General features: G+C 43.0%; 1 protein-coding gene and 1 pseudogene across 1 annotated transcript in view; both read right to left on the bottom strand.

Annotated features, from left to right (window-relative positions):
• NINJ2 (ninjurin 2) overlaps window positions 1-25650 on the bottom strand; it is an 83149-nt gene that overhangs the window by 5672 nt on the left and 51827 nt on the right. The window lies entirely within an intron of this gene.
• Window positions 8507-8757, bottom strand: LOC139005251 (small ribosomal subunit protein eS27-like; annotated as a pseudogene).

Genomic DNA, 25650 nt, shown 5'->3' with positions numbered 1-25650 from the left:
AGTCTCCCTGTGTATCAATTCAAACTCAAGGCTATGAACAAAATAAGCTCAGGGGTGGTGGCCTCTTGACCCTTCTGTTGGTCTCAAAATGACTGACAATCCAGAAAAGCCAGGTCTCACCTGACAAAGAGCTGTTGCTGAGCCAGAGCTTTGGCTGACTGGTTTTCCATAAAGGGCGGGCAGGTCCCAGCCCAGGAAGAGTATTGGTTGGGTAGCCTATTCTGCCAATTTGTTTTTAATTAGGTGCCCGAGATCCCTAATCCTCTGTCAGAATTAAGTTTGAAAGAGTACCTGGGTCTGTCATACTGTGCACACACTCAGTAGGCTCATAGTACACTGGGAATGATAGTAGTTCCCACTTATGGAGTACATACCTTGTGCCTGGTATAAGGTTACACACGGGACATGAGCCATTGAATCTAGTCCTCATCAGCCCTGTGAAGTTGGTGTGGGGACATGATAATAATAGTTGGAAAAGCAGAGGCTCAGAGAGCCTATTAACTTGCCCAAGTTCACACAGCACAGTTTTTGCCCCAATTCTCTGTGTGCCAGAGACTGTAATTTTAACCTCTACTCTGTTACCTCCCAGAAGTTGAAGACATACTCCCTGGCTCCCAGGAATTTAGGATCTAAAGATAAAAATGTATAGATGGACCCTAGCCAGTGGCTCAGTGGTTAGAGCATAAGCCAGCGAACCAGGGTCTGGGATTTGATTCCAAGTCAGGGGCATGTGCCTGAGTTGCGGGTTCATTCCCCTGTCTAGTCAGAGGCACGGGAGGCAACCAACCGATGTTTCTCCCTCACATTGATGTTTCTCTCTCTGCTGCTCTCCGTCCCTCCCTCCCTTCCACTCTATCTAAAAAAGCAATGGAAGAATGTCCTTGGGCGAGGATTAACAAAAAATAAAATGAAATAAAAATCTAAAGATGAAAGAAAATAATTAAATCGTACCATATGGATACACTATACCTGGAGTCAAAGGCTTAGGTTCAAACTGGTAGGAGGCACCCTGGGAGAACAGAGTTGAGACAAGAGATACGTTTACCTGTATCTTTTGAATTCTGAACCATGTGAATGTTTGAACTAAAAAATACAAATTTAAAACAAAAACAAATGTGCACTCCCAAAAGGCCAATGGTTAAAATAAAGCAGAAGCTATAACTTCATCTTACCCAGGCCTTACCTTCTCCACCTGTGAACTGGGAATAATATCTGCTCTGTTTAGCACAAAGTGCTGTTAAAGAGATCAATGAGATAATGTGGGTGAAAGTACTTAAACAAATATGAAAGAAAAATCTCTCCCACTCAGGATTATACTCCCACCTGTGGGCCTTGGGGCGTTTTTTAAATAATGTGTTCTGATTCAGGGCTTGTCCCAGCCCAAATTTCGAAGGCACCTTTTGTCTTCTCAGCAACCCCCATGGTCTTTGAAATGTCTCTTCTCTACTCCATTAGGCACCTTCTCTTCTTACCTCTGTGAGTTTCAACATGAAGCTGCACCAGGCTTATGTCTCAGAGAGGAAATTCTCAGACAAGCCCAGCTACACTGGGTCTCCACACTCTCTGCCGTGACTGGGCATCCCAGATGCTCCCAACGGCCTCCACCCACCCCGCTCTAGCTTGGATCCTGCTCCTCCTCCCACGGGGGAGGGGGCAGAAGGCTAACCCTCCTCAGGGCTCTCTTGTGCCAGGCTCCCTGATGCTCAGCAGTACTGGGTCACACCAGATTACTCACTGTTCCCTAACACACCCCATCCTTTGCTCCAGGACTTAAGGCCTCTCTTCTCCATGCTACCCCGGCCTCAAGGAAGCCTCCCTCCCTTCTAGACCCTGTCCCCATTACCCTCCACCTAGGCCCTGTGCAAAGGCTGCCCATTTTGTGCTGGCCTGGGCCTTGTTTAGACCTCTCTAGACGGCCCATCACTGCCTGCATTACTGCAGGGACTCCATCTTCCATATTCCCAGGTCCCACAGTGCTTCGCTCAGTGACTTGCCACAATAAATACATGGTAGATGATTGCCTGTTTAATTTGAGTTACTTCAAAGAGATTTTTCAAAAATCTTAAGGATCTTTAAGGATGGGATTTCAGGCACAATGGCTTCTGGGTGAGGGGAGTTGGATTCGGACAGTGAATTTTTGCCTTTAAAATAAAAGGCTGTGGCCCAGAGATAGCCCTTTCTCCCTGGTATCCTGCCTCTGGGAATGAATGACTCAGGCTGGAAGCTGTCCCTGGTCTTCAGGCCAAAACCTGCAAAGGCCCAGACCCTTGAGGCCTGTGTCTGGGGCAAGAGCTCTGACTGCATCCTTCCAGTGCCAAGACAGTGAATCTTGCCCTTAAAAATCAGCAGTCTCTTGGGTGGGGTGTCTTTTGCGTGCTATTCTGATGATAACACCAAACCGGCCTGGAAATTTCCTCCGAGCCCTGGGCACAGTCTTGCTGTAAGGCTCCAGCCCTTGCCCCAGCTGCAAACCCAGGCTTCACAGCTGCAGCACTGACAGGGCACTTGCGAGCAGCCCGACGCTGGGAAAGTCTGCAGTGCCTCCATCGTCCACTAGGGGCTCCCCACCAGAAAACAGCTCTGCAGGCCCTGGGTGAGCTCAACTTGCCAGGGGACAGGAACCCAAGTGCTTGGATCCATTTATGAATCCATGAGGTCGACAGGGTTTCTCTCTAACAAAAGGGGGCTACATTTAACGGAAACAGAGTGTGCAGAAGAGACGGGAAGGCTTAGGGATTGCGATAGGAAACCCATGGGACCTGCTTGCTCTTCCTTAGGAAGCATTTTCCACCTCCCCTGCAAGAGGTCACCATGTCAGTGGCTTTCAGGAAACACTCATTTGTTAGGGTCCAAAGTTAATCATGGGTTTGTTACATAGAAATTTCCAAAGAATTTTTCTGCTCTCTCCCAATACACACCTTAAACAAGAGTACTTTCCGAATTAGCACCTTGCTCCTGGGTGTTTTTGCTCTAGGCCCCACTTTGGGGCTCCCGGTGCTTTCCCCAAGCCCACTCAGACCATCTGTGCCCATTGTAATCTGACTCCTCTTTCAAGGGCCAACAAATTGAGCTGAAATTTAAAAAACAGAACCTAAATAAAGATAATGCTGTGTGTCAGCTCCCCCTCCCCCATGAAGTGGGTACTAATTGCCCCATTTTACCAGTGAAGACACTGAGTTTCAAAGAGATTACCTGCCCAAAGTCACCAGATACCAAGGGGTGGTCCCAGTGTCAAAATCCTAAACCTGTATCTTTCTTCTGTTTACCAGTAGTTCTTACATTGTGTCCCAGAAGCAGCAGCAGCAACAGCATCACCTGGGAACTTATTAGAAACTCAAATTCTCAGGTTCCACCCTAGACCTATTGATTTAGAAATGGGTGGAACCTAGCCATCCGTGTTTTAACAACCCCTCCATGTGGTTCTAATGCAAGCTCAAGTTTGAGGGCCATTGGTCTACACCAGTGGTCGGCAAACCGTGGCTCGCGAGCCACATGCGGCTCTTTGGCCGCTTGAGTGTGGCTCTTCCACAAAACACCATGTTTTTAGCAAAGGCCAGCTTAGGAGTACCCTGATTAAGTTAATAACAATGTGCCTACCTATATAGTTTAAGTTTAAAAAATTTGGCTCTCAAAAGAAATTTCAATCGTTGTACTGTTGATATTTGGCTCTGTTGACTAATGAGTTTGCCGACCACTGGTCTACACCATCCTGCCAAACTGCTTACTATCTTCTAAGCTCAGTGCTAGACATAGTCATATGGATTTTGTCATTGAATTATTGTAAAAACACCTACTTTACAGATGAGAAAATCGAGGCAAAGAAAAATTCAGTAATTTTGCCCAGGATCACTTAGCTGTTAAGTATTAGAGCTGTGATTTGGACCCAGGCAGGCTCTGGAGCCTGCATCCTTAACCACACCGCCATCCAGTCCCTGAAAGCACAGGCTGCGTAAAGTCGCAGGTGGACACCAGTCGGAAGTATGCTTAGATAACCTACCTAGAGCTGTCTGCTGAACAGTTTCAGTAGTTTGCACAAGCAGCCAGCCTGCTCCAGCAGCTCGTCTCCCCAGTGCCTATGGCTGCCCAGCCGCTGATCATGGGCCTGTTTATAAGAGTCTGATACATTTATCTTAGATCTTCCTCATGTCTTTACTCAGAAACATTTACCGAGTCTTTTTTTATTCTATAGAACCTTAGATTTTTTTGGTGAAACCCAAATCCAGATAGGAGGCCTAAACACAGGGAACTAAAAATGACTTTCAGAACAAGCAATCATAACACAAAATATCAACATTCTACATAATGGTGTGTATGAGTTTTGTATGTCCCCACTAGATTATACGTCTCCAAAAGGCAAGAATTATTTCCTTGGAATTTCAGACAATTAGAATAAGAAGCAATAAGAACTGTTTCTATAATCTCTGGCTACAGTCCAGGTGAGGAGACCTCATAAAATAGTTCCTATCACACTGGGCTGGGAAAAAAAGGGAAGGTGGTGAATTTCCCACTCCACCCAGCCCTGTGGAGAGCCTGCCAAGATTCCTACTCAGGTCAGTTCAACAAATATGTTTTTAGTTCCTATCATGTGCAACATACACATTTAAGGTACAACAAAGATCCCTGCCTTCCCTATGTCCCCGATCCCCTAAACCCCTATAATGACGGGCTTAGCAGAGAACAAAGTGGATAAAGAGGGAAGCCAGGAGATAAAAAGGCCTTTTCAATCCTATCCTGGTAGATAAACTTCACAGGAACAAGGACTTTATCTGTCCTGTTCACTGCCAAATCCCAGAGCCTGGCACCTAGCCTGGCATGCTGAATGAATGAATGAATGAATGATGCATTTGTCACCCCCTGTATTTGTTCAGAAAGGGCTTAAGAGGCAGGACCATGATGAGCTGTGCTCCGTGGTCCTCTTACATGGAGCCCTCTGGGGGGTGCCAGTAAATGGCTGTCTCACATGGGCATGCGGACTCCCAACTCCCTTCAGTACTTCAGCACAGCATTAGTGTGTGTGGTGTGTGTGTGTGTGTGTGCTTCCTTGTGGTTGGTAGTGTCTGGGTCCTGGCATAGATGAGACAGGCTGTAGATGAGGAAGAGAAACTGCTACACTCATTGGAAGAAGCCCAGCTGCAGCTCCAGGGGCAGGTGAAATCAAGATAGAGAGGAGTCCGTCCCCAGATCAAAGCCAGGGGGAAACAGCCCCCAAGGGCTGGCCAGCTCCGCGGCAGATGTCCCCTGCTGGCTTTAGCCAGTCCAGTGAGGCCTGGGCTCAGAAGCAGCCAGGATTGCCGCAGCCCCAGCCCCAGCCCCAGGGGTCCCCTATTCTCCCCGTCCTGGCCCAGCAGATCCCTCCTGGTTCTCACACCCACTCTCGCTCCCTTCCTCAGGACTTAAAAGAAGCAGTGAAGTGCAGGATCCCACGTTCTCCCAGCCCCAACGCCTGCACTCTGAGCAGCAGCTCTGATGCCCTGGCCAGGGTCTGGGGAAATAAAGGTTGAGTGAATGGCTGGCGTTGCGCTTGGAGTGAAGGGGTCTGAACTGAGTCTGGCTCCCATTTCTGCTCTTGGGGCCTCCGGTCATGCAGCCTCTGTGCTTCTCAGCTTCCTCTTTTGTAAAATGGAAGGACACCACCCCTCCCCCCTCACTGCCAGAAGCTGGCGTATGGTCTGGTCCATACACACAAAGGGATGCTGAACTCTCTAGAAAGCAATCCACAGCGGATCGCTGCTGAACGTGTCCGACAGCCCACACTCGAATTCTTCCAGACTTACAGCCTCTTTTATGCAGTATTTACCACGTGCCAGCACCAGGGGAACCGTAGGGTCAGAGAGATTAAATAACTTGCCTGAGGGCATACAGCTAGTGATAGGGGACTCGATATTTGAACCCAGGTCTGTCTGAGGCCAGAGCACAAACTCTTAACCACTGTGCTGTTTTGCAAGCCCCTGTTTAGCTCTTGTTTTTTACCCTCTTCCTGGAAGGTCAGAGCCCTGAGGAAATCCTTCCTCTTGCCTAACACAATACCTGACCAGAGAGGCAGGCAGACTAGTCCTGCCTCAGCCACTGGCCCCAAACTAGACTGGAAGCACCTTTTCTGCAGCCCAGGCAATGCCCCGGGGCAACAAAGCACTTGCTGGTCCCTGCTGTGTCTTTACTCCCTTTCTAAAAATACAAAGAGCACGAGCCCTCCAAGGCCTCCAAACAGATATCCAGTTGCTCTCTGGGGTCAGCCAGATCCTGGCACCTGGCAGCGGCTCCCTCCGGGCCCCCTGCCTGACAGCTGACCCCTGCTGTCCCTGTGACTATTTACTACAAGGCAAAGTGCAGTTCTGCAGAGGTGGGAACTCCCGAGCTGCCGGCCTGACCCAGCCTCACCCATGGCAAACTAGGGGACCCCCTAAGCCCAATCAGAGCAGACACTTCTTTGCTGGGCTTCATTTCTACGACCATAAAACGCAGGCCTCCATCTTTCCAGCTCTTTGGAGTTTGAGCAGCAGCCTGGTTCAGGTGTATGGACACTCAGTTCCAGCACTACCCCCAATAGCTGTGTGACCTGGGACCTCTATTAGCTACCTAGTCAAATGGGAATAATATCACAAAAGCAGTGATAGTATATTATCCTACTTTTAAAGATATATAGATAAATCTGATATGATATGGACTAAAGTATTATCATCTCTAGGCATTAGAATCTGAAGTATTTTTTTTCTTTTTGCTTTATCTGTATTTTCTAATTTTTCCTCCATGATCATGTACAGTAAAAAAATATGATGTTGGCCCTGGCTGGTGTGGCTCAGTTGGTTAGCGTGTCAGCCTATATACACCTAAAGGTGGCGGATTGGATTCCTGGTCAGGGTTGCAGGTTTGATCCTCGGTCAGGGACATACGGGAAGCAACCAATCGATGTTTTTCTCTCATGTCGATGTTTCTCTCTCTCTCTCTCTAAAAAAAATCAATAAAAACATATCCTTGGGTGAGGATTAAAAAAAAAGGAAAAGAAAAAAATGTTAAAAACAACAACCACATAATTGTTATTTAAGATTTGTCTTGATTTGCAGGACAGTTTGAGAATAATGTTTATGAAAGTGGCTTGCAAACTTTTTATTTATTTATTTATTTGTTTGTTTATTTATTTATTTATTTAAGTGCTTTACAAGGCGAGTGTCAGGGATTCTTTTTTTTTTTTTTAAAATATATTTTATTGATTTTTTACAGAGAGGAAGGGAGAGATAGTTAGAAACATCGATGAGAGAGAAACATCGATCAGCTGCCTCCTGCACACCTCCCACTGGGGAGGTGCCCGCAACCAAGGTACATGCCCTTGACCGGAATCGAACCTGGGACCCTTCAGTCCACAGGCCGACACTCTATCCACTGAGCCAAACCGGTTTCGGCCAGGGATTCTTAATATAATTTTCCCTGAGGGCATTTGGAACCACAGGGATGGCTAGCAAGTCTCCTTCCCGCTCTACACCCGGAAACCCTGTAGTTCAGAAGCACCACCCTGGACCTCCCAGTTCCATCCTCACTGGGCAGGAAGAGGAGAGGGTGATCATCCATGTGATGCCTTGGCTGAGGCAAGGGCATGGCTATGTGGTGTAACAACCTGGCCTGCTCTGTGGATGACTCAGCAGCACTGATTGTATGCCCACTGTGTGCCCTGAACTGTGTTCTGAGAATATAGCTCTGTTTGCTTTTCAGTCAGTCAACAAATATTTAATGAGCAACTATCTACTTTAGACAAGTCAGAGCACAGAGGGCATGGCACAGAGGTGATGATTTAGACAGGGAGGTTGTGAGAACTGCAGGAAGGGACGGGTGCCATGTGAGATATACAAATGGAGTGGGAAAGCAGGACACTCATGTGGGAAGCTTAGTGAGACCTCATGGGCATCAATGCCATCTCAGCTGGATCTTGAAGGACAAGAAGATTTCTTCAGAATCACAGAGTCCCTGCCTTGCGAACCAATACCCTAGCGCAGTGGTCGGCAAACTGCGGCTCGCGAGCCACATGCGGCTCTTTGGCCTCTTGAGTGTGGCTCTTCCACAAAATACCACGTGTGGGCGCGCACGTACAGTGTGATTGAAACTTCGTGGCCCATGCACAGAAGTCGGTGTTTTGTGGAAGAGCCACACTCAAGGGACCAAAGAGCCACATGTGGCTCACGAGCCGCAGTTTGCCGACCACTGCCCTAGTGGGAGAGACTGGTAAAAAGTTTCCAAATGGGTACTAATGTAACCCACAGTAATTTGCGGGACCCAGTACAAAATGAACAGGTGGGTCCTCAAGTTCAATATTATTAAGAATTTCAGATAGTCACATCAGAGCATTAAACCAAGCAGGGACCCTTCTCAGTGCTGGGCCTGTCGGACAGGCCCTGGGGAGCCAGCTCAGGCAACCAGGAAGTGCAGGAGGAAAGTATTAAAATTTCTTTCTCTCTTTTTTTAAATCCAAAATGTGTTTATTGGGATGGTTTCCCCCTCATCTCGATTCGAGGTGCTTTTAGTGCTGCTACCTTCTGAAGGAGCATCCCTCTGTTAGCCTTGCTTTTCCTCCCGTTGGCTGACAGAGAACCGTGGAGCACCCAACAAGCAAAGCTACTGCTTGTGCAGGGCTAAGGCGGTGGTGACTTTACAGCATCCTGAGCGTGTCACAGCCATGAAGTAGGAATTGGGGCTCTTCACCAGGCACTTCTAGTGTTTCCTCTTTTCCTCTTCTGGAGAGAGCTGAAGGAGATCCTTAGCAAGAGGCATATTGTCATGGGGAGGTCATCACCACCAGAAAGTTAGGATTTCTTGTTGCCAAGAGGACCACAGGCCTTGGGAAACCCAGTGACTGTGTCACTGTTTGCATCTTGGGTTAAGGTTGACCTCCAGAAGGTGAGATAACCTGGCCAGATTCTGTACTTTACATTTTTATTTATTTATTTTGTTTTAATCTTTATTGTTGAAAGTATTACATATGTCTCCTCCCCGCCCCCCCCCATTGACTTCTTCTAGCCCACCCCCACACCAGCCCCTAGTCCTTCACCACCCTATTGTCTGTGTCCATGGGTTATGCATATGTGCATATAAGTTCTTTGGTTGATCTCTTCTCACCCACCCACCCTCCCCTGCCTTCCCTCTGCAGATTCTGGACTTAACTATTCCCTTTTTTGGCCAGTAGAGTGTCTGCCACCAGGACCCTGTTCGCTTGAGAGAATCACTGCTGCTCACTGGAGAGCGCTGTGCACTGGGCTCTAGTCGCGTGGAGAGGAGTGGCGTACCCTCCCCACCTCTAAACCTTTACCTCTTACTTGTGAACAGATGATACAGTTGCCAGGGATAGAGACAGACCATGCCAATGTCTGGGAAAAACAAGGCCAAAGAGATGCAGTAAGTATCAGGGGGCAATTTCTAATTCTGCTACTAACAACTTGTCAGAGTAGGAGGCTCAGCCCTTCCTATAGAGTATCTTTGTCAGGGTGAAAGAGTATTGGAGTAGAGTCCTGACCTGAGTCAACAAAAAGATTAGGGCCCACTGCAAATATGAAGGTGGGATCCAACAGGAAGCTGTACCCTCTGCAGGAAGCAGGCTCAGGAGGAGCCGGGGAATGAGTTCAGGAATGAGAACCCACAGTGAAGCCCCTAGGCAGGAACCACTTCAGTGATACATTAACTGAAAAATTGCCCTGAGGGTGTCAGATCTTTCAGTCTTACAAGACAGAATGTTTGTGCGTGTGTATTCTTCTAGAATTTGCACAGCTGCCTAAGGACAGAAGCTGAGGCTACATATTAAGGATGAGCAACGTGAGCCCACGAGGGGCTTACAGCTATCTGACTAAGTTCTAGAACTGAGATGAGAAGTCTTAGTCTGATGCTCTATGATCTGGCTTCTGATTACTCTTCATCTCACCACCTCTTTCCAGCACTACAGCCTGTCCTCCCCGCCTCTGTGTCTTCATGCAGCGGGAGCAAGAGTGTCTGATGCATTGTAGGCAGGTACATATTTGTAGAGCAGTGACTGAACATCCTGTCCCCACTGTTTGGAATGTTCTCTATGGCCTTTTTTGCCAACCGCCCAGTAAGCTCTTCCTTCCATCAAGGATGTTAATTTCACCATGAGGCCTTCGATGACACCTTCCCTCAGATGACTAGTCTGTTGTCTCATTGGACTGTGAACTCCTTCAGTGTAGGATCGCTGGTGTGAGGTTGGCACTTACTGACAAGTAGAAGTTGTTTACTTTATGAAGGGAGGGAATGACCTGTCCAGGCCCACTCTTTATTTCTAAAAGTATATATTTTTATTGATTTCAGACAGGAAGGGAGAGGGAGAGAGAGAGAAACATCAGTGATGAGAGAGAATCATTGATCAGCTGCCTCCTGCACGCCCCCTATTGGGGATCAAGCTGAGATTTCCTGGTTCATGGGTTGACACTCAACCACTGAGCCACACCAGCTAGACCAGGCCCATTCTTTTTTTTATTTTTAAAATATATTTTATTGATTTTTTACAGAGAGGAAGGGAAAGAGAGAGTTACAAACATCGATGAGAAAGAAACATCGATCAGTGCCTCCTGCACACCTCCTACTGGGGATGTGCCTGCAATCAAGGTAAATGCCCTTGACCGGAATCGAACCTGGAACCTTTCTGTCCACAGGCTAATGCTCTATCCACTGAGCCAAACCGGTTAGGGTCAGGCCCATTCTTTAGACATGAAACTACAGCTAGCACAGTCCATTTCCCAAACCAGTGAGCCACAAAGGCTACCTTACCTAGTCCCTGCTCATGATGTAAACACAGGTAGGTCTCCCTTTTAAAAATACCCTGGTGTGAGAACAGCCAAATTAATTTATAGGACAGCAAAAAGTGGGGTGGGTGGAGGGAGATCCATATTGCAAATGAATTCCCCACAGAATACTTTAAATAGCACACTTAGTGAATATTTTTCTAATCTTAAAAGAAAGGAAGCCTTTATAAGCATGACCTGAAATCCAGAAGCCATAAAGGATCGATAAATTTGATTGCATGAAAATTAAAACTATTTGAATTTATAATAATGAGAATAACAGCATATACCCCTATAAGACTTATTTCATGCCAAATGCTATGCCAAACACTTTATATACACTAACTCATTTCATTCTCATAATAATTCCATGAGTTAAGTGCTGTCCTTTTTTTTTTTTGATCCTCACCTGAGGATATTTTTTTCATTGATATTTAGAGAGAGTGTGAATGGGAAGGAGGAGGGGAGGAGAGAGGGAGAGAGAGAGAGAGAGAGAGAGAGAGAGAGAGAGAGAGAAAGAGAGAGAGAGAGAGAGAGAAAAAGAAACATTGATGTGAGAGAAACACACCTCCTGCACCCACCCGGACCAGGGCCTGAAATTGAACCTGCAACCAAGGTACATCCCCTTGCCCGGGAATTGAGCCTGCGACCCTTTAGTCTGCAGGCCAACGCTCTAACCACTGAGAAAACCGGCCAGGGAAAAGTGCTGTTTTTATTCCTCAGTTTATAGGTGGGGAACCCAGAGGTTGACTAAACCATGATCATTCATCTAGTAAATTAGAGATGAATCCAGGATTATCAAGTAGCCTGCCTTCAGATACTATGCTCTAGCCACTCGTTAGGTGGCCACATACCATAAAATGTCAGAAGACAAAAACAAGTGAGGAATAAATTGCAACACATAGGACAAAGGACTGATTTCCCTGATATATGTTGAGGTCTTTAAAGTGAGCCCAATCAAAAAATAGAAAATATGAACAAACAAGCCACTGAAGAATCATCACAAATGGCTATATATATATATAGTGTGTGTGTGTGTGTGTGTGTGTGTGTGTGTTTCCTATCACACTGGCAAAGATTTAATAGCTTGATAATAGTCATTGTTGGTGAAGATGTAGATAAACATTTTTACACACTTGGTGGGAATCCTATATAATAAAAGGCTAATATGCAAATAGACCAAATGGCAGAACAACCGGAACAACCGAACAACCAGTCACTATGACATGCACTGACCACCAGGGGTGTGTGTGTGGAACATGGCTGGTGTTGGCCAAGCAGGAGAGTGGGGGCACCAGACCAAGGTGGGGCACCAGTCGCTGTTATCGGGCAAGCCTCTGGTGGTTACTGAAAATTCATTGCTCCTGAGTGTCGCGGTCCCACCTATCGCTCACACCTGCTGCCAGTGCCAGCCCCACTCATACCCACAGCTTGCGCTGCTCCCGATCACTCAGCACCATCAGCGAGTGCGAGTGGTGGCTGCTGGCCCTGATGGCCCCTGCGGGCTTCTCCACCTCCCCCTGCTCCTGAGGGGCGACCCGGGCAGCAGCCACCACTCATACCCACTGCTGGCGCTGGCCCCAATTGCTCCATGCCATCAGCGGGTTCGAGCGGGGCTGGCACCGTCAGTGGGTAGGAATGGTGGCAGCTGGAGCAGGGCTGCCGGCAGACAGGGGACCAGGGGCTGCGGCAAGAGGGGCCGGATGGGGCGTGGAGGATGGGCAGAGACCTGCCCCCGGGCCTACCACAGCCTTGTGGCCCACAGTTCCTTTCAAGATTCACGAATTTGTTCACTGGGCCCCTAGTGTAAATATGAATTACTGTCAAATATCCAAATGTCTACAATATTTTTTGAAGGACAATATAGCAATTACATATTAAAATTTAAGATATTCTTTTTTTTTTTTTAAATATATTTTATTGATTTTTGACAGAGAGGAAGGGAGAGAGATAGAGAGCTAGAAACATCGATCAGCTGCCTCCTGCACACTCCCCACTGGGGATGTGCCCGCAACCCAGGTACATGCCCTTGACCGGAATCGAACCCGGGACCTTTCAGTCTGCAGGCCGACGCTCTATCCACTGAGCCAAACCGGTTTCGGCTAAGATATTCTTAACAACTTACCTAATAGGTCTACTTCTGGGAGTTTTTCCCCACTGAAAATGCTCACAAAGTGCATTTTAGCCACACAATGAAATCCTCTGTTTTAAAAAAGAAAGCGGTAGATCCCTATGCATAAGATATTTAAAGGGAAGATATATAAAATGTATTTAGTGGGGGGGGGGGGGGGGGAATCATTATGAATATGATATGTTCCTATATCATATTTTTTGGTAAAAATTAAACAAAATATTCAGAGTTCCTACTTTATATTACTATGCATTATTATAAGCATAGGGCAAATACTGAAGGAATTTATATCATAATAAGAACTTTCCCTTTCTAAGTTATATATTTTCCTAATTTGAATTTTGACAACTAACACATCATCCTTTTATAATCTGGAAAAACATAATAAGGATAAAATTAAATATATGATAAATAAATAAAGAGCAAACACCCTTCCCTGTTTGTTCATTTATTCTACAAGCATGTACGAGGTGTACCTACTGAGTCCCAGGCACTGATGCTAGATGTTGAGGGTATGAAGACCGATAAACAGAGTTCCATCCTCAAGGAACTTGTCTAATGGCAGAAACAGATGGCAAATCTGGTGAGAGCCATCAGGTGTGGAAGGTGCTGGGAGAGAAGTGTGTTCTGGGCTCAGTTCTCCTGGGCTTGGGGAAGGGCGCTTGGGGCAGAATCTTGAAATATGAGCAGATAAGGTATCAGCAATCTCAGGAGAAATGCAATGGGCTTAAAGCTCAGGACCGAAGCAGTCCCTGGATATGGATGGATAAGGTTGGAAAGTGTGGGGGTGGGACTGACCAGGAGGTCTGATAAGACACCTAGACTTTGTGGGAGCAGTAAATGACTGACATCCTTACAGCACCATTTTAGAAGGATCGTTACAGAGGCAGCAGAAAAGATGGATTGGAGAGTCAGGAGTCCCAGGGTGACACACTGGATCTGACCAACAGCAGAGACAGTAGGTATGGCAATGGGACCGCCCACAGACAGGTAAAGGAAGTAAAATGTCAGGACTTGGTGAGTGATTGGATGTTGAGGGTGTGGGAAAGGGAGGGGAAAAGGATGACACCCTGTGTTTTGGGTTGGGTGGTAACCCCTGTGCACTCATAGCCTGGAATCTTGCTCTCAGAGTTGCAGCCCCAGTAGAAGTCGGTTAATGAACAACTTCCCAGGAACGCAGCTCTTGTGTAAAGAGGGTACCTTTGGCAATCTTCTGCACATATCTATTTGCCAGTTACAACAGTCTTCCGGGGCCATTGCACCAGGGCCTTGGGAAGCCTGTCAGGGGCAAAAGTCCTCTCTGACTGATGCTCACTGCTGAGCATAACCTGGGACAATATCACTTCTAAGCAGGTGGTGAACAATGCATTATGATCAAATTACAGGGAGATGAGAGAGAGAAAAATATCATAGTGAGCGATGCCTCTTTTCAAAATGGTGTGGGCATCTCCATGTTCTCCGGCTCCTGTCCCTGGATGTCAGAGGCATTAGCGCCCCTCACCTTCCCATGGTTTTAGTGAAACAACAGTGAAAGGCAGTTTTAGGCCCTTAGGCTGTTGGAGTCCACCCCTTAGCAAGAATCAAGTGGCACTGCCTGCGGCATCACCCTCACCTCCTGCTTGCTGACAGCACTCTGCTGGGGCAAAAATAGCCATCACTCTCACAGTGCTCAGCCCCACACACGTCAATAACCTGGGCTTGCTGGCTCTCTTGACACAGGTCCTCTCTTTCTCTCAGTCATCACTGCTTGGAATTCGCTGCAGAAGACTGAATGCTGACTGTCTGCTACCTTGGTCAGAGTGCTGGGGCAGTTCTGATTTCAGAAGCCTCTGGATGGGCAGTGCTATCGGAGCTCCATAGAGCTGGTCTTAAAATAGAGGCCTCTTAACTGAGCCTTGAGTCTCTGGAGGGATGGTGTCTGCTGTGGACAGACGTCACTGAGGGAGCAGTGGGGCGTCACCAGGCTAGCTTCTTTCCCCAGGTCCCTTGGCGTATCTTATCTTATCATGTAGCTGGGCTGGGGGTGCTGCCAAGCTTTGTGGGAGGTGCCTCTGAAGGCCAAGGGTTTTGTCCTGAGGTATTTCTCAGGGATGTGGGGGCAGAGTCTAGGCCTCATTTTCAGAGGAAAGTCTTCTGAAAGAGTGAATTGCTTAGTGAGCAGGTGTAGAATATAAAATAACTTGTCATTTTGAGAAAAGATTACTCTTCATCTCACCACCTCTTTCCAGCACTAGGGCCTGTCCTCCCCGCCTCTGTGCCCCTCCTGCTCTGCTCATCCCTACAACTATTCCTTAAACCTAAAGGCCAGGCTATAGCCAAACACATATCTTGTTTGCATTCCTGGTGAAGTTTCCATTCATCTATAATGGATAAAAATATGGAGTTGCCCAGCCAGTGTAGCTCAGTGGGTTGAGTGTCATCCCATGCACCAGAAGGTCGCCAGTTTGATTCCCATTCAGGACACATGCCTGGGTTGTGGGCTTGATTCCCAGTTGGGGGTGTGGGGGAGGCAGCCAATTGATGTTTCTCTCTCTCACCAATGTTTCTATCTATTTCTCCCTCTCCCTTCCTCTCTCTGAAATCAATAAAAACATTTTTAAAAATCTACTTAAGTCAGAATGGGGTCAAATCTGGCTTTTCTACTTGCTTGCTTGACAAGCTGAGTTCTCTGAGTGCAAAATGGTAACAGCTCTAACCGGTTTGGCTCAGTGGATGGAGTGTTGGGCTGTGGACTGAAGGGTCCCAGGTTTGATTCTCGTCAAGGACATGTACCTTGGTTTCGGGCACATCCCCAGTAGGGGGTGTACAGGAGGCAGCTGATTGATTGATGTTTCTCTCTTATCAATGTTTCTAACTCTCTATCCCTCTCCCTTCCTCTCTGTAAAAGAAATCAATAAAATATATTTTTTTTAAAAAGGTAACAGATGACAGTCCCTACCTCACTGATTATTATGAGGATAAAAAAGAATAAAATATGCAAAACAGTGCAGTGCTTGCTACAAAATACAAGGGGGTTACTATCGTTGCTGGAGGTATTCAGAACTGAATTTTTCATGTCTTTCCCCCTATTTCTAGAAACTCTATTTTGTCATTTTGTTAATCTTTTTTTATTTTGATAGTCTCTGTTCCTTCTTCATCCTCTCAATCTTCTACTTTATGTCTTTAAGCATATTCATAATCCTAAGTCTTTGGAATTCAGTGTGTATTTTATACTATAGCACATCTCAATTCATGTACTAATATATAACCTTCTCAAAGGTTAAAGAGAAAAATAATTCTACCAATGCAATAAAGTTGTACTTTAAGAAAAAAATATTTTACCTGTTTACACATTTAAATTAAATAAAATGGAAACAATCTAAATGCCCATCAACTGGTAAATGCATAAATAAAATGTGATAATTCAGCAATTAAAAGAAATGAGGTACTGGCACATGTTACAACATGGATGAACCTTTTAAACGCGAAAGAAGCCAGATGTAAAAGACTTCAAACTGGATTGTCTGGCATCAGGACAGGAATTCTAGGGCAGCTTTCTCCTGTACAGGGCTTACAAGGGTAATTGTTCCTGTGCTGGGACCTCCCCTGTCGCAGGGCTGACAGGCAGCCATAGCTGAGTCTCAGTCACCCTATTTAGTTCACCCTGGAGATTTTCTGAGACCCCGCCCCATCCAATTTGCAGCCCCACCCATGCTGTTTATAGCAGCTTTTCCATATGAATGGCCTGTCCTGGCTCAAACTTCAGACTTTTCTAAAATCTCTCAAACAAGCTGCAGCTAGTGACAGCATGCATCAAACCTATCAATAAAAGGCCCAAGACCTGGCTCTAGCTCCAGCCTAACTTGCTTCACACCTGCGCCTCACCTCCTGCACAGCAACTCTCCCACTATAGTTGCAGCTGATCCTCACAGAGATGCCAACAGCAATCTAGGCTCAACTAAGAGAGTGTGCACACAGCCCACACAGGCACACACCTAGAGTGCCCAGCTCGGTGACTAGAAAGGCTGAACCACTGGACCCGACAGGACACCTACTACACAAGGCCACTCTACCAATTCCAAGAGACATAATAGCTCTACCTAATACATAGAAACAAACACAGGGAAGCAGCCAAAATGCAGAGACAAATAAACATGTCACAAATGAAAGAAATGGAAGCAAGCAGACTAATGGCTACAGAGTTCAAAACCATGGCTATAAGGTTACTCAAGGATCTCCATGAGAGCTTCAAGGATCTTAGTGAGAATGTCAAAGACATGACAAAAGACCAGTCAGAAATTAAGCATACAGTAACTGAAATAAGGAACAATTTACAGGGATTCAATAGTAGAGGAGAAGATTCTGAGAATCAAATCCATGATTTGGAATATGAGGAAGCAAAAAAGATGCAATTACAAGCACAAAAAGAAAAAAGAATAAAAAAATATGGTGTAAGGAGTCTCTGGGACAACATTCAAATCATAGGGGTGCCAGGAGGGGAAGAGAGAAAGCAAGATATTGAAAACCTATTTGAAGAAATAATGACAGAAAACTTCCCCTACCTGGTGAAAGAAATAGACTTACAAGTCCAGGAAGCACAGAGAGTTCCAAACAAGAGGAACCCAAAGAGGCTCACACCAAGAAACATCATAAATAAAATTCCAAGGGTTAAAGACAAAGAGACAATCTTAAAAGTGGCAAGAGAAAAGCAGTTAGTTACCTACAAGGGAGCGCACATACGACTCTCAGCTGATTTCTCAACAGAAGTTTTGCAGGCCGGAAGGGAGTGGCAAGAAATAGTCAAAGTGATGAATAGCAAGGACCTACAACTAAGATTACTTTACCCAGCAAAGCTCTCATTTAAAATTGAGGATCAGATAAAGAGCTTCACAAACAAGAAAAAGCTAAAGGAGTTCATCACCACCAAATCAGTGTTACATGAAATGTTGAAGGGTATTCTTTAAGAAGAAGAAGAGATAAAAAATATGAACAATAAAATAGCAACAAATACATATCTATCAACAATTAAATCTAAAAATCAAAATAAACAAGAAATCTAAGGAACAAAATAAACTGGTGAATAAAATAGAATCAGAGGCATGGAAGCATGAAACAGACTGATGAATTTCAGAGGAAAGGGGGAGGGGGAGCAGGAAGAGATTAACCAAAAATCTTACCTATGGATAGACAGTAGGGTGGTTAAGGCATGGGGTGGGGCAGGAATTGAGTGGAGGAGGGCAATGGGGGGAATTAAGGGGGTCATCTGTAATACTTTCAACAATAAAAAAATTTTTTTAAAAAGAAGTAAATCTTTGTGACCTTGGGTTAAGCAATTATTTTTTTAGTTACGACAAGAAAAACATACGTTCTAAAATAAAACAAATTGAACTTCATTAAAATTAAAAACACTTGTGTTTCAAATGACACCATCAAGAAAATGAAAAGGAAATTCAGAGAATGAGAGAAAATATTTGCAAATCATATATCTAATAAGGGTTTAATATAAAAAAGTATAAATAACTTAAAAATTAATAAATAGACAAGAAACCCAATTAAAAATGGTTTATGTCTAAAAAGTTCCATGATCATCCAAGAAGCACATAAGAAAATAGTCAACATAATTAGTCATCATAAGTTGTCATTGCAAATTAATGAGATACACTTCATACCTACTAGGATAGCTATAATGAAAATGATTGAAAACAAATGTTGAAGATCTGAAGAAAGTGAAACTTTCACTGCTGATGGCAATGTAAAATGGTGCAACTACTTTGGAAAACAGCTTGGCATTTCTTCAAAAGCTTAAATATAGAGTTTCCATATGACCTAGGTATTACACTTCTAGATATCTACCAAGAGAAATGAAAACATGTCCACATGAAAACTTGTACGTGAATATTTATAGCAGTCTTGTATTCACAGTAGCCATAATAAAATAAACCCAAATGTCCATCAGCTAAAGAATAGATAAGTCAAATGTAGTATATCCATACAATGGAATGTTATTCTGCTAAAAAGGAATACAGTATCTATACTTGCTATAATATGATGAACCTTGAGAACATTATGCTAAGTGAAAGAAGACAGACACAAAAGTCCACATATTATATAATTCTATTTACATGAAATGTCTAGAATAGGTAAATTGATAGAAATAGAACATAGTGGTTGACAGGGACTATGAGGAGGGAAGAATGGGAAGTAACTGATAACAGGAGCAATAAAACTGTCATAGAATTAGAATATAGTAGTGGTTGCACAACTCTCTAAATATATTAAAACCCATCGAACTTTAAACAGGAGAGTTTGATGATAACAGGAGTAATAAAACTGTCATAGAATTAGAATATAGTAGTGGTTGCACAACTCTCTAAATATATTAAAACCCATCGAACTTTAAACAGGAGAGTTTGATGATATATAAATTATATTCCAAAAAAGCTGTTTTAAAAAAGTCAATTAGAGTCTTCAGTTAATTATGAGAATCAGAACATATTATGGAATGTGGTCAAAGCTGTTACATGTAAATGCTGCCAGACCCTGGCCTATATGGTTCAGTTGGTTGGAGCATTGTTCTGTACACTAAAAAGTGGTGGGTTCAATTCCAGTTCAGGGCACATACCCAGGTTGTAGGTTCCATCCCAGTTGGGGCCCATGTGGGAGGCAACCGGTCGATATTTCTCTCTCTCCCTCCCTCTCTCTAAATATTACTTTAAAAAAAATAGATAAATGTGGCCAGTATAAAAAAATGATGAAAATAAGCAAATTGAAATTCATTTCAGAAAAGATATGAAAAGAACAATAAAACACACCTAAGAAAAAATAGAAATAAGGAATAAAATTAAGATGATTTAGAAATTTTTGAGTTACAAAGCAGATTATTAGTAGATTTAGTAAATAAACTGCTGGAATTTATTTATTTATTTATTTATTTTTAAAATATATTTTATTGATATTTTACAGAGAGGAAGGGAGAGAGATAGAGAGTTAGAAACATCGATGAGAGAGAAACATCGATCAGCTGCCTCCTGCACATCTCCTACTGGGGATATGCCCGCAACCCAGATACATGCCCTTGACTGGAATGGAACCTGGGACCTTACAGTCTGCAGGCTGACGCTCTATCAACTGAGTCAAACCGGTTTCAGCTTATTTTTTTCTGAAAAAAAAAAGTATAATAAACCATTTTCTATTAATGTAATCAAGAAAAAAAACCAAAAAAAAATATGAATAAAAAAAGTAAAACTGATAAAAATGTTATAAAGATAATAGAAGAGATTTTTTTTAAGCAGAGATTTTTTTTTTTTAAATGGAAAAATAGTTGACCTAGCTCAGTTGGTTGTCCTGATACACCAAGTTTGTGGGTTCAATTCCCCCCATGAGGGTACATACAAGAATCAACCAATGAATGAATAAATAAAGTGGGCCAACAAATTGATACCTCTGTATCTCCCTCCCTTCTTCTCTCTCTCTAAAAAAAAAAGAAGAAAAATCAATAAAAATATTACAGATTTTTCTAAACATTAAAAAATGGCAAGAGAGGAGGCTGAGCTCACCCTATGCCAAAATCAAGGGAATGGCTATATTTAGAGCAATTTATCCTGAGAACCAATTGAATAGTTTCTGCACAACGAACAAGAAAGAGACTGAATAGAGAATGTTGGAGAACCATGAGAACTCCCTGGGAGCTGTGGAAACTAGCTAGAATTGGAGGAACCATTGTTTACATTTTCCCTAGACTTGGATAACAGGTGGGCATGCTATCCAGGTTCTCTTGCCAACCTGCAGAGCCACTGTAGTGCATTCCCAGCCACCCCTCTTGAAGCTAGATCCAGCAGGAATTGGAATACACCATAGCATGCATAAATGGGGTCCCTTCACCTAGAAATTAATCAAGTGAGTGCAATAGGACTCTGCTAAGTGCATCCACTGGGCTGCATCTGCATATGGGGCTCCCCAACCTGGAGAGATTGTGGAGCCAACAAAATGCTGTGGTACCTGTATGCAGGGCTACCACTCTGGAGAAAGTGTGGAGACAGTGGGGCACTCCTACACATACATTTTGCCCACATGCAGGGCTGCCCAACCCAGATAGGGTACAGAACTAGCAAGGTGTGGCAATGCATGCATGTAGGTCTGCCCACCTGAAGAATGTGCAAAGATAGTGGGGCACTGCAATGACTGAACTCAGAGCAGCCCCTCACAGATCTGATTTGGGCAACAGACAATTAAAGCAGTAGAGAGGTTGCTTGCACATTGGGCAGCCTAGCCCACGCCAGGCAGCATTGCCTAGAGCAGAAGGGCAGGGAAGCACACACACACAACAGACTGCCCCAGTTGGAACCCAATCCTTCTGGCCAGGCAGCACAACAGGCACCCCAGATGGCCTCCCCAACTACAACTGGCCTGCCCAACTGTCCAGCACATAGTCTACACAGAGGCCACTTTTTTCAAGATTGGGAGAGATACCTATTTTATCTAAGTCATGGAAACAAACAAAATGGGAAACAGAAGAATATGCCCCCAAATGAAGGAACAAGAAGAAAAAAAAACACAGAGAAAAACACTAATAAAATGGATATAAGTAATTTGACTGACAAAGAATTTAAAGACATATTCAAGTACTAAACGCACTTGAGAGCAGAATAGAGGAACTCAGAGAACACTTCAACAAAGAGTTAGAAAATGTAATCAGAGATGAAGAATACAATAACTACAATGAAGATTACATTAGGAAAAAAAATCAAACAGCAGATTAGTTATACAGAAGAATAGATTAGTGATTTGGAAGACAGAATAGTAAAAATCACCTAATCAGAACAGAAAAAAATTTTTTTAATGAGGATAGTAATAGTAAAAAAGACCTCTGGAACAGTATTAAGTGCTCTAACATCTGAATAATAGAGATTTCTGAAGGAGAAGAGAGAAAGAAATTGGAAGAAAATATTTTTGAAGAAATGATGACAAAACTTTCCCAATCTGGAGAAGGAAACAGTCATTCAGGTCCAGAAAGCACAGAGTTCCAAACAAGATGAACCCAAAGGGGCTCACACCAAGACATATTGTAATTAAAATGACAAAAGTAAGGATAAAGAGACAAGCTTGAAGGCAGCAAGAAGAAAATAACAAGTCACATACAAGGGAAAACCTATAGACTATTAGCTGATTTTTCAGCAGCAACTTTACAGGCAGAAGGAAGTGGCAAGAAAATTTGAAGTGCTAAGATAAATAAATCTAAATACTATACATAAAATACTATATCTGGCAAGGTTATCATTCAAAATTGAAGAAGAGATAAAGTAAAAAGTAAGGGAGTTCACTGCTACTAAAAACCTACCAAAAATACAGAAAAAAATAAAGAGAAAGAATCCAGTCAAAACACTGAAGAGAACCAGCAAATCAAAAGGAACCAATTCAGACAAGCAAAAAGTAAGGGAGTTCACTGCCACTAAACCAGCTTTATCGGAAACTAGAGGCCTGGTGCATGAAATTCGTGTACAAGAGGGGTTGTGTCCCTCAGCCTGGCCTGCCTCCTATCATAGTCCAGGAGCCCTCAGGGGTGGGAGGCGACCCGGCAATCAGGGGAAGAAATTGCCCCCATCACACCTCTGCTGCTGCCACTGCCAGCAGTGCAAGCCTGGGCCAGCCCTGGTTACCTAAGCCTTGGGCAGCCCTGGGCGGCTGGGCAGCTGACATATGAGGCTTGCCTGTGCCTCAGGCTGGCCCTGGGTGGCTGGGGGACTGAGGGGACTGGGGGACTTTGGAGGCCATGCGCCTGCCACTCCGGCAGGGCTGAAGGGACTGGGCATTGCCATCTTGTGGCTGTGGGTGCCACCAGCTTTGAGGGTGTGGCGGTCAATTAGCATATTCACTTCTTATTGGCTGTGGGCACCACCATCTTTGCAACAGTGTGAGGGTCAATTAGCATATTCCCTCTTTATTAGATAGGATGTTAAAGGGTTTTTTTTATTCTGGAAAGAAAAGGCCATAAGAATAAATAAGGAAATACAGGGAAGAAAAAATACCACTGGTAAAGGCAAATATATAATAAACACAGTGAATCAACCTCTTAAAAAGCTAATATACTAGTAAAGGTTAAAAGACAAAAGTAATAAAATTAACTATAACTATAATAATTAGTCAGGCGATACAAAAATAAAATGATATAAAACATGACATAAAAAACATAAAGCATAGGATGGGGAGTAAAAATATAGTGCTTTCAGAATGCCTTTGAACTTAAATGCTAACTTAAAAGAGACTATTATTGATAAAGCTGAAGATAACCTGGCTGGTGTAGCTCAGTGGTTCAGCATCAACCCATGTACCAATAGGTCACTAGTTCGATTCCCAGTCAGGGCACATGCTTGGGTTGTGGGCTCAATCCCCGGTAGGGGGCATGCAAGAGGCAGCCAATTGATGTTGATGTTTCTTTCTCATCAATGTTTTTATCTCTCTATCCCTTCCTCTCTCTCTCAAAATCAATAATGAAAAATGTTCAGTTTTAGATATAGCTGAATATATACATAAACCTCATGATAGCCACAAACCAAAAACCTACCAAAAATACAGAAAAAATAAAGAGAATGAAATCCAGTCAAAACACTGAAGAGAACCAGCAAATCAAAAGGAACCAATTCAAGAGAAGAAAAAGGGAAAGCGAAGAACAAAAACAATTAACAAAATGACAATAAGAACATATCAGTCGATAATTCCCTTCAAATGTAAATGGACTAAATGCTTTAATCAAAAGGCATAGTGTGACTGCATGGATAAAAATGCAAGACCAATATATGTGCTGCCTACAAGAGACTCACTTTAGCTAAAAAAAAAACACAAAACAGATTGAAAGTGAAGGGACGGAAAGAAATATTCCATGCAAATAGAAACAAAAAGAAAGCAGAATAGTAATACTTACAGCAGACAAAATAGATTTTAAAACAAAGAATGTAAAAAGGGACAAAGAAGGATGCTACATAATGATGGGGTCAATCCAAGAAAATGATGCAATATTTGTAAACATCTACACACCCAACATAGAAGCACTCAAGTATATGAAGTAAATATTAATGAAGATACAGGCAGAAATTAACAGTAATTCAAAAATATTGTAGACTTTAATAGCCTACTTACCTCAATGAATAGATCATCCAGATAGAAAATTAATAAGGAAATAATGGCCTTAAATGCTACATTAGATCAAATTAATAGACATTTATAGAACTTTAGACATGTATAGACATCCCCAAACTGCAGATTACATATTTTCTCAAGTGCACATCGGACATTTTACAGGATGGACCTCATATTAGGCCACAAAACAAGCCTCAATAGAGTTAAGAAGTCTGGAATTTATATCAAGCACATTTTCTGACCACAGTGGCATAAAATTAGAAATCAACTACAAGAAGAAAACCAGAAAAAACACAAATACAAGGAGTGTAACAACATGCTACTAAACAACTAATGTATTAAAAAGGACATTAAGCAGAAAATCAAAATTACTTTAAGACAAATGAAAATGAAAACACAACTTTACGAAATTTATGGGATACATGCAACAAAAGAGGTTTTAAGAGAAAAGTTTAGAGTCATACAGGTTTACCTCAAGAAGCAAGAAAAATCCCAAATAATCAATCTAACTTTACAGCTAAAAGAACCAGAAAAAGAAAAACAAACGAAACCCAAAGTTAGTAGAAGGAAGGAAAAAATAAAGATAAGAACAGAAATAAATGAAATAGAGACTAAAGAAAAAACAATAGAAAAGATCAATGAATCTAAGAACTGATTCTTTAAAAGATAAATAAAATTGACGAGACTCTTCAAGCAAAAAGAGAGAGTGCCCAATAAAGTTTTAGTAATATCCTCTTGGATATGTCCCTAGAGAAAGGGAAACAAAAGCAAAAATAAACAAATGTGACTACCTACATCAAACTAAAATGCTGTACAGTAAAGGAAACTATCAACAAAACAAAAAGACAACGTTCTGAATGGAAGAATATATTCTCAAATGATATATCTGATAAAGGGTTCATATCTAAAATATATAAGGAACTTATACAATTTAATAACAAAAAATTAAACAATTCTATAAAAAATGGGCAGAGGACATGATGAGACATTTCTTCAAAGAGGACATACAGATGGTCAATAGACATATGAAAAGATGCTCAGCATCGCTAATCACCAGGGAAATGCAAATCAAAACCACAGTGAGTATTCACCTCTCACCAGTCAGAATGGCTATTATCAAAAAGTCAATAAATAACAGATGTTGATGAGGATGTGAAATAAAGGGAACACTTGTGCACTTTGGATGAGACTGCAAATTGGTGCAGCCACTATGGAAAACAGTATGGAGATACATAAAAAACGTGCAATGAGATGTACCATATGGCAATTCCACTTCTGAGTATTAATCCAAAGAAAATGAAAACACATTTAAAAAGATATATGCACCTCTTGTTCATTGCAGCATTATTTATAATAGCCAAGATATAGAAGCAACCTGGTTGTTCATTGATATATGAATAAAGAAAATGGTACATATATACAATGGAATATTAACCATAAAAATAATGAAATCTTGCCATTTACGACCACATGGTTGAACTTAGAGGATAGCATATGATTTCACTTATATGTGGAATATAAAACAACAAAACCAAAACAGACTCATAGAAACAGAAACCAAATTAATGGTTATCAGAAGGAAACAGGGATGGGTAAAAAAGATGAAGGAGAATGTAGTCAATAATATTATGATAA

Source organism: Myotis yumanensis, unplaced genomic scaffold (assembly GCF_028538775.1).
Source record: "Myotis yumanensis isolate MYYU_CA2020_CCGP unplaced genomic scaffold, mMyoYum1.0.hap1 SCAF_3, whole genome shotgun sequence".
Taxonomy (NCBI): Eukaryota; Metazoa; Chordata; class Mammalia; order Chiroptera; family Vespertilionidae; genus Myotis; species Myotis yumanensis.
This window is presented reverse-complemented; position numbering and strand designations above follow the sequence as displayed.